Here is a 12,886-nt window from a genome sequence, read left to right as displayed (position 1 = left end):
ACAACGAAAACTCGTTGGAATTCGACGAAGTGTAAGCTGAAACCCCCTTATCCGGACAGTTATAGCACACATAGGGCGATGCCCGATTTCATTGGTCCGATTGGTTTATGTCATAACGTTCGCAACCTGGTTCGACATAATTGTAAAGCAGAAATGATTTATTCAAATTCACACAGTTTAGAAGTATGTCAAATACATGTATTTTATGTTTGTGTAGGTGGGCTGATAACAGTTCACACAATTTCATAGTTAAAGATAACGTGTTATGGAGTTGACTGAGAACATTCTTCTTACAACTCTAGCTTATTAAAGTATAAAAAAAAGAATACATTGTATTTGTTTCACATTTTGGTGGGCTGATCCCTATCTATATTATTTTAGTTTTAAAAAATTGTTTACTATGAATACGGTTGCATGATTACCATTTGATTGCACAATTCTCGGTAATTATCTTATTTCGTGGACTTTTTGACTACATTTTGTTATTTTCATATCTAAGTAAGTTTCAATACCTTTCATTAGTCTATATTTAACTTTCATTTTGTCCTGATGTCCCTTTACAACGACACATATTACATGTACTTCTACAGGTGCGGATCCGGGGGGGGGGGGGGTCCAGCCCCCCCCCCCCCCCCTGCTCAGCTACATAATTTTTTTGTAAACCAACCTTTTTTATGAGAAAAGTGTCATTATTGTGCTTTATCCTTTATCGTCAGATGATGGGATGGGATGTGCACTCAAAGCGCGAGATAATGATATAGACATATGTGATATCACAATTAATGCTTTGCATCAATAAAATTGAATCACAATGTCATCGTATTAATTCATAATAAAAATTGACGTCATACAGGATGTTGGATTTCTCTGTTTAAAAAGATCAATGTGTATGTATATACGCCAAAATGACGATAGAGACCATGTATTTCTCAAAAAATTTCAAACCGAGGGGGGTGGGGGGATACATTTTCTCAGGAACCGGGCAAACCCCCTCCTGCAAAACTTCCTGGATCCGCCCCTGTTATAAAAATATGTCAACTGTGGTGTAAGCATAATTAAAACGATCCTTTAAATACATTTTCTTAGATAGGGACATAGGTACATTGCGCAGTCTACATAATGCATGTTTACATTTGGATAATGAAGTGGCTTGTGAAAACCTCTTCACCAATGTGTGTTAAGAGGACACATAAACTTTTTAGTTTAAAATGTAGTTTGAATTCTGATATCTTTAATCAGATATCATTTTATGTTTTCTTTATATCAAATTAAGTACAGGAGTTGGTATACGCAAATTTAAGATACATGTACAACAAAGTACGCTTTATGTTCTATGTGCCAAACATGATGTGTATGACTTCGGGTGCGCAACATCTATAAATGAATCCAGAAACCAAACCTCTGTTTTGAACTACCATATATTATGATTTAAGGGTCTTATACCCATATCGCATTATAATTACTAAAACAACAAAACGGGATTAAATATCATCATCAGATGTCTTCGATCCCTGCATTGGCCGAGAAAGTTCATCCAGATTTTCCGGCGTGGTTCCCCCTTGTCAGTGATGCAGGACGGAGGGCCTGACAAGGACAGCTGTCTAGTCATTCGGATGGGACGAAAAACCGAGGTCCCGTGTGCAATTTGGTGTGCACTTAAAAGATCCCTTGACAGTTAGAATTCGATATAAGAGTAGGCCGTAGTGCCGCTGTCCGGGCAAAATTTCCCTCATAGTACACTGCATGGCGTATGCCCGTCTTCATTAGTCCAATTCGAAGCAGAACAGTGGTACGTTAAACCCCATTTCATTTCATTTCATCAGATGTCATTAATTAAAAAGTCCACACAGGCGGAGAGTTTCTAATACTTCTTAATTAAACATACAGCTATCCATGGAGACAAATGAGTTAATATGTCCTTGTCTATATGTCAATACTATGTCCTTACTAATATGGTCTCAGACTAGCAATTATTTGCCCATTGACTTCAATGTTAAATGGCTGTAACATCTCAGGCTGTAGTTTTTTGCATAACATTTCGTTGGTTCCAATCTTTATAGGCACAATAGGGATCACATCTGGCAATCTCCTCATCATAATTTTGTAGAGGGTTGACCGTTTAGATTTTTTGCTACGGGGATTTGAAGTTGACTGGAGTGAAAAGTTCACTTCCGACACAATGATTGCTCTGCAGAAAGACACTTTACACCCTCTATCCCTCCGCTCTAATATCATCAGTATTACCCAAAAACTGCTATGAAATTGCAAATTTGATCCCTTTTCTCAAATTCTAGACCAAAAAGTCTACCAAAAAATGCAGGAAGAGGAGAGAAAAAAAATAAGGAAAAAATTGTCTATTTATATGGCAAAACTGAACACTTGCCTTTGGTGATTAAACAGCATTTTTCTCTGGTAATAAATATAACTTTAAAAGTTCAAATTATGAAAAAAAATCTTAATGAGACATTTTATATCCTGTTTTGATCTCGCCAAACGGTTGGAGTTAAACTAGTTATTTATGTTTGTATTAGATCATTATGATGTACAATGTGCCACCCCCGCCACCCTTGCCTCACGTTTATATATCGACCAAACAAAAACAAAATAATCGTAAAATTTAATGGTATTTGAAAATTAACATCAGGCTATAGGTATAGTAGAACTCCAGCAAAAGGTATTTTGTCAATAGCTCTCAAAGTCTTGCCAAATGATTGGGACAAGGAACAACGTTATAGACATATGCATGGTTGTTCTACACATCATTATCATAAAAAAAAGCCTGACATAATTATGGATAATTGAAAATATGACCCCAGTACACAGAATTGACAAAATAAAAGATGGCTGCAAACATCTCGTAGCGATTTTTATTCTGATAGATCTATCTTCTATTGCTTCGTGTCGGTAAGTTAATAACGTGTTTGGTCCTTATTTATGATTGTACCATGTTCATTGGTATAAAAAGATGCACGGGCTCTTACAACCCACATATTTTATTTACATTTGAAATAATCTTTTTTATAAGAGTTACGTGATTTTTCTTTTTGTCAATATTTCAATTATCCATAATTTTGTCAATATTTTATCTATAACCCATCTTTCCTTGTCCGTCACTTTTTTTATAAAACTTTGGGCGCTTTTGATTAGTATTCTTAATATAAAAATTAGTTTAAGTTTTGATGAATTTGAGAGCCGCGGTGGCCCAGAGAGTAAGAAGTTGGCGCGCTAACCAGAAGGTCTCGAGTTCGTTCCCGGTGTTGGCCGAGAAAATTCTACGGGATTTGCCGAAGTGGTTCCCCCGAGACAGAGGTGCAGGAGATATGGCATGGAAAGGGCATGGTTGTACGGATGGGACGAAAATCAGAGATACCGAATGCACATTGTCGTGCGCGTATAAGAACCCTTGGCAGTTGGAATTCGAAATAAGAGTAGACCGTAGCACCGCTGTCCGGACACAATTTCTTTAGATATGCCCGTCTTCATTAGCCCGGTCTGAGCAGAAAAGGAGGACGCTAAACGCAAGTTCATTTGATTTGATGAATTGGGACGCTGATCAATAAACAATCTATAATATTTTATCTTGAAGTATTGCGAAACACCTTTTAAACAGAAATGCGCGTGGTAACTACATAAAAATATCAGGATTTGCAATCGCTGATAGAAGAAACATATTATAAATATATATACAGCCCACGCGAAATAGAGAGTTTCTCACTGAACATTTTTAACAATACAAGTTCTTTCAGTGAATATTGAATGTGTGACATCAAGCTGAAAGAGTCATAAAGGGCGATATATAAAATTAATCATATTACGATAAAAGTCATCTATTCAGAAAAATAAGATTAAAATACAAGATTGAATCGCGATGACCCAGTAACTGTACTTGAATCTAAAGGCGCAGTTATTTTTTTGTTTTGATATCGATCCCCAGCTACGTTATAAATGTATTATACAAAAGCACAATAAATACACGAGAAGTGATATCGGATTATTTAGAAAAATGAAAATTATCTTGTCTCGTAGAGGACATCCGCCAACATGGACGTTAAACACCTTACGTACAATTTCCCTATTCGATAAGACGTTAAATCCCCAATGCATTTACTTATAACTAAATACATGGCTAGGATACAAACTTTTAAGTCAGAAATCAAAACTATTTGGGTAGAAGGTGACCTCGGGACACTGGCCACGGGCCGCCTTAGCTACATATCGAGTTGTTTAAATAACGCAAACTAGTCTCAATAAAGTAATGTATAATACAATGTTTTTTATACCTGGGAATCAATCCAGCATAAATAACATATCAATACAACAGTATTTCAAAAACTTATTAGCTGTATATAAAACAATTGCCAAAAGAATAGTGTTTTAGAAAGAGCAAGTCTATCATGCTTGTACACGACACACGTCACTATATTCATAACCATCTGGGGCATTGGTTTCGTTCTGGTTTTCAAAACTGAAAATACACTGAACACAATTCTATGGAATACAAATACTGTTTATTACAGAGGGACGGAATATTAAGCCTTTATCAAGTGATGTTACGCAGTAATAAACAGTAATTGCATTCTAAAGAACAGATTTGTGAGGCGAAATGGTATCAGAAATTGTTTCAAGAGTTATATACATATCTTCAGACGCGCAACATTTAAACATATAGGATGAATAAAACAGTAATCATCATAAATAATTTTGTCTTTAATCTTTAACTTCATTACATCCCCTTTAGGCTATATTCGGCGACCACACATTTTTACTATAACATTTGTGTATATGGTTAAAAGTAAAGGCATTAATAAAGAAACCTGCTGAAATGGAAAGTGAAATACAAGTAATACTATTATATGCAGCCCACATACTGAGTAGTGCATTGAAATGTGCGGTTATATGCTTGAGTTTCTTTGATGTTGTAAAACAATGCTTTATTTATTTGAATGGATTTACAAAACTGCACACACATAATAGTGACGGGTGGAGTGGGTTTTTTGTTAAACACTGCAAGCACATACATTTTTTTTTTTTACAAATATTTCACTTATTTTTACTCGACGGAACGAGGAGGCCGCCCTTACGGGGTCTCAGTAGGGGTAGCGGGGCTCGGGAACTTGGACTTAAACATCATTGTCCCTACATGGACACCCCTTTCTTTTCAATCGAATAATTAAAAAAAAAATATAAAAAAATGCCCGCGTGCCGTTCAAAGTCCAAGTAGTATTACACTATGCATTACTACCAGTTAGCAATGTGACGTCGCGACACCCTGTTATGCAAATAACAATAAAGTGTTACACCATGTATAGGATAGAGACGGACTATAAATCTAACACAGAGAAAATGACTCGCAGATTTAAAGAATCGCTCAAACTTATACATTACTCCTTCATATGTAAATAATTATATAAATTAGTATTATGCATTTTGTATATATTGTTATAAATTGTTAATAAACAACAACAACGGGCTTCCGTCTATTTTCTAGGCAGACGGACTGCACCACACATAAGTTACATAGAAACAAATACACGGACAAGACATTATACTCAACACAACAAACAAACAATTCAAAAAAGGGGAGGGGTTATACAGGGCATTTAGACGATGCACAATAACCCCTAACAGGAGTTATGGGCATCTACATTGATCCCCTCTCAACCCTCCGTGCATACCACTGACTCCGGGTTATGGTTGATTGTGCTTTATTTCCGTTACTGAAAGATCATACAATTCAAATATTTATCAATGTGGCTTAAATAGACTCTTTCGGATTCAAATTGCATTGACATCCGTAACTGAGAAGCAGGTTGCCTAACAGTAAACACCCTTGTGGCATTGATGAACCTGTTTTCGTGCTGGATCAATGAGATCCTAAAAGTCTCGATGGTTGTTATTAAACGTGCCTATGGACACATCCAAGTACTTAGTCCCTTCATAAAAAGGTAAAAAGATTTATCGGTATATGAGAAACTGGGTTATCATAATAACTGTTTAGTAAAGGTATTATTTACCGCTTTTTGAAACGTTCTCTTGATAAACGTAGATCAAATAACCATCCATCATTATAAAACACAATCTACCTGGTCATCTTCAATACGGTCATAATTATTTATGCACATAATTTACTATAAGTGTTATGATTATTTGCTATTCCAGATATTTACCGTAAAGACACATTCCCACGAAAGTATTTATAGGGAAGTTATTTCCAATAAGTATACCATATTTGGTATATACGTATATGGAAAGTAGAGACTCAGTCTTACCAGAAACATACTGGATTCCCTGAAAAACACCCACGGGGCGCTTCTTGTATGTTGATCTGATGGTTAACGGTTGTGAGAACATTGCCAGACTTAAATGTCCATTAGGCCAATAAAGAAATTGGCAGGTGATAATTATACATAATCCAAGAATTGACTTAGGCTTCGATATTTATAGAAAATAGACAGCGACTAACGACAAATACAAGCTCAACTGGATTATCCCTAGCGATACATATATATTGAACAACTTCTGGATAGGGTAAGAGTTTTTTCAGTTTCAAATATTGATAGAAATAAAAGGAAAGGAAATGATTTTAACGTCTCATCAACACAATTATTTTGTCATTTGGATAACATAATGGTTATATTTTCTATGGTCACGTACGCAATGCTAGGTAGGCGAATTTTGCCCGGACAGCGGCTTCCGTCTATTTTTCATCGAAATCCAGCTTTCAAGGGTTCTTTTACGTCCACGATCGACTAGGCTACCATCCAGACAAGTACGATTCGGGATGGAAAATCCCGTATTTCTTCTCGGCCCACGCCTGGAATCGAACCTGCACAATCTAGTCAAAAGACCAGCGCCGCCTTACCACCCGACTACACCGACTCTTTCTTACTCCTTACCGCTCGACTACACCGACCCATTCGTGCACCTTACCGCCCAACTACACCGACCCTTTCCTACTCCTTACCGCCCGACTACACCTACACCTTCGTGAGAAATAATGTTAATTATTCACTAAACACTACTTGAATCAGATGTTATCATAGAAAACTAACTTCAAAACTTTAAATTGATCAACTGTGATAAATGTTTTGGGAGATCTGCCTTGAGGGCACATTGTGTACAGCGATATTTATACTACAGTACAGGGGAATATTTCTGTAAAATAAACACAACAGTTCAATGGATAAGAATTACAAAATTTCTATTATTTATGTAACTGTTCATCTAAATTTGTCTACAACCCTAAAATGAATTTTTGAGGTTTGTCTACCCCCAAAAAACGAATGTCCTGGATAAAAATAACCCAAACGAACATACCTCATATGCTAATACCTGTACTACATTATTCGAATAAATCGTAATCCAAATAAACCAGAAGTTTATGTACCTATGTATTTTACTTCTGATTTGTCATACAAACTTTTTTGAAGAACCTTAAAATGGATGATATGACTGGTAGAAACACGGAACGTTATTGACAATAAAACAGAAGTAATATAGAAATTCACACGACAGGTACTGAAAAGTATTTATACAAAGTCAAAATATTCCTTTTTGTTCTATGGTAAGTCGGCTTTCAGATTCTGCTACACTGAAAACTAAAACCCCAAAAATCAGCATATAACCGTAAGTCTTTATTCACCAATATTATTCCTATAAACACACACGAAATTAATAAAGATTTTTTTTTTTTTTAAAAAACAAAACAAAAAAAAAAACCGCTTGTGCATGATAACTATAAGACTGGGTCATCGACTTCTCACGCTCTGTTGTAACAAAAACTAAGTCAAATTTGGTTCCATAAGAATAGAGACATGATTAAATGTGGGAAAGTTATAATTAGCAAAAAATCATAACAACTATAATATAATAGGTTGATGTATGTATATACAAAGTTTCATAAGATTAAGATATCTTCAACTGTTTATGTTGAATAAATTTTAATAAAATAAAAAAAAATAAAAAATAAAATAAAAAAAAAGGGACGGAAAATCGGGCCGGGACAACTTCCACACGCACTGTCATCGGTATAAACGTATTTTTCTTTATAAATAAGAAAAATCCTCACCTGTCTCTAACAGGTTTTTAATTACTAAAAATTAACAAGTTTTTGACTTACCTGTTGTCATATAGATAAACAATTATCCAAGTATCACAATTCATAATGTTCCGTCTTATTCATTTACGTAATCACGTCAAATTAAGAAAAAATACTGTACACTGACTTAACAAACCTTGCGTCTTGTCGACTGAAGAAACTAGACCCTTTAACCCGTTACTACATCAGTCTCGTTTATCAAGTCCACCATTCATATGCATATTGGTATAGATCGAGGAATGCGAAGTAGAAAGACCGTCTCTATGACTATGTACACGAGTTACAATGGGGTTAATAATAAGGTATGGATACAGGTATTCTATAGAAGGGGCGACAGTCCTTATTGCCCATCGATGTTCCCACGTGACCAAATTAAGTCTCCTACACACGAAACACACTCACACACACATGTGGAACATTTTAAAGTGAAATTGCGTCAGGATTCTGGCTTTTGGTATTTTTGGGTGGCGCCTGTGGGGCTGACAAGATTAAACCAAAAACCGAAGTTCCCCAGTCTACAAATTGGCGTGCACGTAAAAGTACCCGAAGAGTAGGCGAAAACGCCGTTGGACGTAAATTTCTCCCCCTAGCATTGCACACACTTTCAGCCATTGAAATGAGAAAAAAAAACTTAATCTTAAGTGCCGAGGAACCTCACCACAAAAAAACAATTACACAAAACAAACCGACGGACATGACACAATATACACAGGCACCTCAAACAACAAACGCACAATCGCGTATATCAGACCAAGTGAATGGATCCTGTCGCTAGACGTAAGCGTCCACTGTGTCTCACAATGACCAAAGGTTTTGGTTGACGAGACTCAAAACTCCGTTCCATTCCTTTACATTGAGGATTTTTAAATTATCTGAAAATGTTCAGCTCCCAAAAGTAAAAGTGGGAGCCGCGGTGCCTCGGTGAGTGATACATTGGCTCGCTTACCAAGAGGTCCCGGGTTCGATCCCGGTGTTGGGTGAGAAAGTTCATCTGGATTTTCCGGCGTAGTTCCCCCTTGCCAGTGGTGCAGGATAGAGAGCCAGCAAGGGACAACGAATAGTCGTTCGGGTGGGACGAAAACCCAAGGTCGCGTGTACACATTGACGTGCACGTAAAAGAACCCTTGGCAGTTGGAATTCTATATAAGAATAGCCGCTGTCCGGGCAAAATTTCCATCATAGCACACTGTATGACGTATGCCCGTCTTTATTAGAGCAATTCAATAGGGCGTTAAACCCCATTTTATTTTTCTATTTTTTTCATTTTCATTTTCCAAAGTACAAGCGACACGTCTCTTTATTGTGTAAATAAGTTTGTCTACACTGGTAGATATGTTTGTACTGGTAAAGACTCATGAAGTATGTTGATACCATGTAAATACCATTAAAACATTTCACATATACACGGATTGATATGTCTAAGAGCTAAAGTTTATTTACGTAACAATGCTAGAGAGGGGCAGATCTTCTATGAAACTTATCCAGGTGTGGTGGGGAGGGGTGTCCCAAAAGCGACTTTGGGTCCATCGGTAAATATTTTAGATCCACTGTAGTGACAGGACTGGTACTGTATATAATAAGGAAGTCGTGGATAAATATTTGAAAGGATTGCGTTGTGATTTGCCATCTAACAACCTCATTAAGTTTGCTAATAGACCCCATATAACAGTTCGACTCTCGGGGACTTCATAAATATAGGTCCGCCACTGATAAGTCTCCAGGTTGAGGTTGCCTGCTAAATTGGCACGCGCGAGTAATATTGAAGTGTTTTACCTACAAGGTTTTTGTAAGTTGTGAAAATAAAGGCGTGGCAGTCTACGTGGGTTTAAAATAAAGGCGTGGGGTGGTATGTGGATTTAAATCCTAACAATATCACGTTAATCAATTTGATAAGAGGGTTGTATCTGCGGGTAGGGTAACGTGGGTGTTATACAACGATTATACAACATTGACTCCTCGCCTTCAAAATCTTAGCAATATCACGATAGTCAATTTGATCTGACAGTATATTATATGTACGTAACTAACGCCCCAAAACTAAAAACTAAATGATAGTTAGCTATTATACTGTCGTGAGATGTTTTTTTTTTAAATTTTTTTTTATAGAATTAAGACATTAAAGCAGAATCAAAAATAAATTATTTTTGGAATATGGTTCATATTTTCGTAAAAAAAAAAAAAAAAAAAATCCCCAACCCATTTACAATGTCTAGATGTGGCATCTTTTGATTCAGAGAGCGGGCGAGAGAGAAATGGGCTTTAAGTGGGAAGAAACTGGCGGACCCGGAGAAAATCCACGAAGTTGGACAGGCGACCATACTCCTTGTCACGTACAACCGAGGAATCGAAACCACGCCAGGTGACCCAATGACAGACCTTATGAGACAGCACACAGGCGCTAACCATTGGGCCATCCAAACCCACCCTCTTTTTATTCCGATTCGAATGTTTGAGAATTGAGGTTTCATACCTTCTGGACACTTTACATTAGTCATTTTTTTACGGTGATATTTTATTTACTATTTGGTCAGGTAAGGCCTAGCAGGGTGGAGACGAGAACACAGGGCTAGATCTAAATATTAAGGCCACCTCCAGATTTCGTCAACATCTCGTGGCCGTGACCTTGGTGGACTTAATATTTAGATCTGACCGAGGACGCAGGTGTTTTCATCGAGATCTGGCTAAAATCATCCCATAAGTTGTTATTGATTACAAGGCGTTGCTAAGGAAAATTGTGAAAAAAAGAACAAAAAAAACCCCCCATCAACTAACATGATTTGCGCTGTGGTGGAGTTATGGGAGATATTACCTGTATTATTTTTTTTTTTTAAAGATTCAGAGAGACACCATTTTGGCTACAGAGACAATTTACGATACATTAGCCTAGCCAACTAATTATATTTTAATGTAAATGTTAAAGTTTCAAGTCACGTTCGACCAACTGACTGTTTTTCGGTGTAATTTCCATAAAAATGTCAATAATGCGGAAATGAAACTCAAATTAAACCCATAGACGTGATGAGCGCTTGATTAGGTAATATTGATGAACGCTATATTAATCTGATCTTGAATACAAGAATATACAAGATTACCGGCGGGGGTGGGGGCTAATGGGAAAATTTACTTTGCTCACACGCAGAGTTACAAACCCCAACGTAACACTAAAACCCAGCATTCCCGATAGATGATTTCTTCTTAAGGAAGTTAGCTCCTCATCCAGCCTGATCTCCTTCCCAACCGATCTGATCTCTTCCCCAACCATTTTGATCTCTTCCCCATCCTGCCTGATCTCCCCAACCAGCCTGATCTTCTCCCTACCAATCTGATCTCCTCCCCATCCAGCCTTATCCCACGGACCTGACTGATCTATCCAACCAGCTTGATCCCTCCAGCACCTGTTCTGATCTCTCCAAACAGCCTGATCCCTTACGCAACCAGTCTGGAAATAGCCGATACCAAAATGATAACCACCATGAAGTTCCAAAAGAAATGACACCAGATAGTCGACACATTGGAAGTACAAACACATACCTGTCGTTATTTGATGAACTTGTCAAAATGGACCACCCATGCAGTAAAAGTTGTGCAAATCATTGTGGAACGCAACAATAGAAATTTTCATTGGGGAATTCCATTGTTGTAATTCTAATATGATGCCAAGTCTGCCACGAAGTATGAAATGGGGTTTAACATCCCCTTTTTCTGTGGCAAATGGGATAATGAAGACAGTATACCCCATGCCGTGTGCAACGAGAACATTTTGCCGGGATAGTGGCGTTTCCAACTACTCTTTATTTTTCGGCAAAAGGAATGATTTCTCACTATATTTGACACAAATTTAGCGATTAAATAAACATGCGGCTTGCGCATGTTCGAGTCTCGTAATGGCTGTTCAGCTCAAACATAATTTGTGTATGTTTTTAATCGCAGAATTCTACTTGAAAATAGTGTTGAGTTATTATAAATTTGTATCAGCTGTGACAAGAAATGATTCCCTTGGCGAATAAAGAAATCGCGGTGAAAATTAGTCCGTAATAGCCTTAGAACAGAGGTGGGGAAGAGCGGTATTTTCATATATTGCAGCTATATGGGGATGGACAGGAACTGTCACTGGACAGGAACTAGGCTTTCTCCAGGCACTCAAGTCTCCGTTGACTTCTAAAACCCTTGTATGCTCAAGCGAATTATTAAAACACAACAATGTTAGTCCCAAAATGGTCTAGTTAGTGTTGTAATAACCTTAGGCTCTCCACCATAATATGTTACTTTGATCCATTTATCATTCTCTCATAATACATTTACGTTCCTTCTACAAATCCCTGCATATTCTACAGCACGTCCTCGGTCTACAATATCCTGTTATTTTAACCCCAAAAAACCAAACCTAGATCTTATAGTAGGATTGTTATTGGCTAATTTTGTGGGTGGGGCTGGATGACAATGACAAGCTGAAGTGCATTTTTAAATAGTTGGTGTCTTCCTGAAGTGTACAGAATAAATAAAGGATGCTTAGAATAAATGAATAACTAATGTAACCTTCATCTAAATTAGCCTACTTTTAATCAGTGACGTTTACAGGTGCGCTGACTTGTCTGTTCCGTAACAGTTATATAAACGTCAAGCAAACACGATTTTAATCGGAAGTAAAAATCCAACAAGACGACTCGGGTAACATCAACATCTCGCACACTGTTTACCACAACGAAGTCAATTTTGTTTCCATGGTAGGTTCCGTAACAATAATATAGACGTCAAACACAAACGATTCTAATCGAAGTATTATTCGTA

The 12,886-nt window shown here is 37.2% G+C and overlaps 1 protein-coding gene across 1 annotated transcript in view; it reads right to left on the bottom strand.

The window, feature by feature from the left end:
- LOC126831167 (uncharacterized) overlaps nucleotides 1-8,439 on the bottom strand; it is a 32,904-nt gene extending 24,465 nt beyond the window's left edge. Inside the window, exon 1 of the mRNA XM_050561857.2 lies at nucleotides 8,120-8,439. The gene's annotated coding sequence lies outside the window, so the exon portion shown is untranslated. The remainder of the gene's footprint in view (nucleotides 1-8,119) is intronic.
- Between the last annotated feature and the right edge of the window lie 4,447 nt (nucleotides 8,440-12,886).

This window comes from Patella vulgata, chromosome 8 (assembly GCF_932274485.2).
Source record: "Patella vulgata chromosome 8, xgPatVulg1.2, whole genome shotgun sequence".
NCBI lineage: Eukaryota > Metazoa > Mollusca > Gastropoda > Patellidae > Patella > Patella vulgata.
Note: the sequence above shows the minus strand (reverse complement) of the source record. Positions and strands in the feature narration are given on the sequence as shown.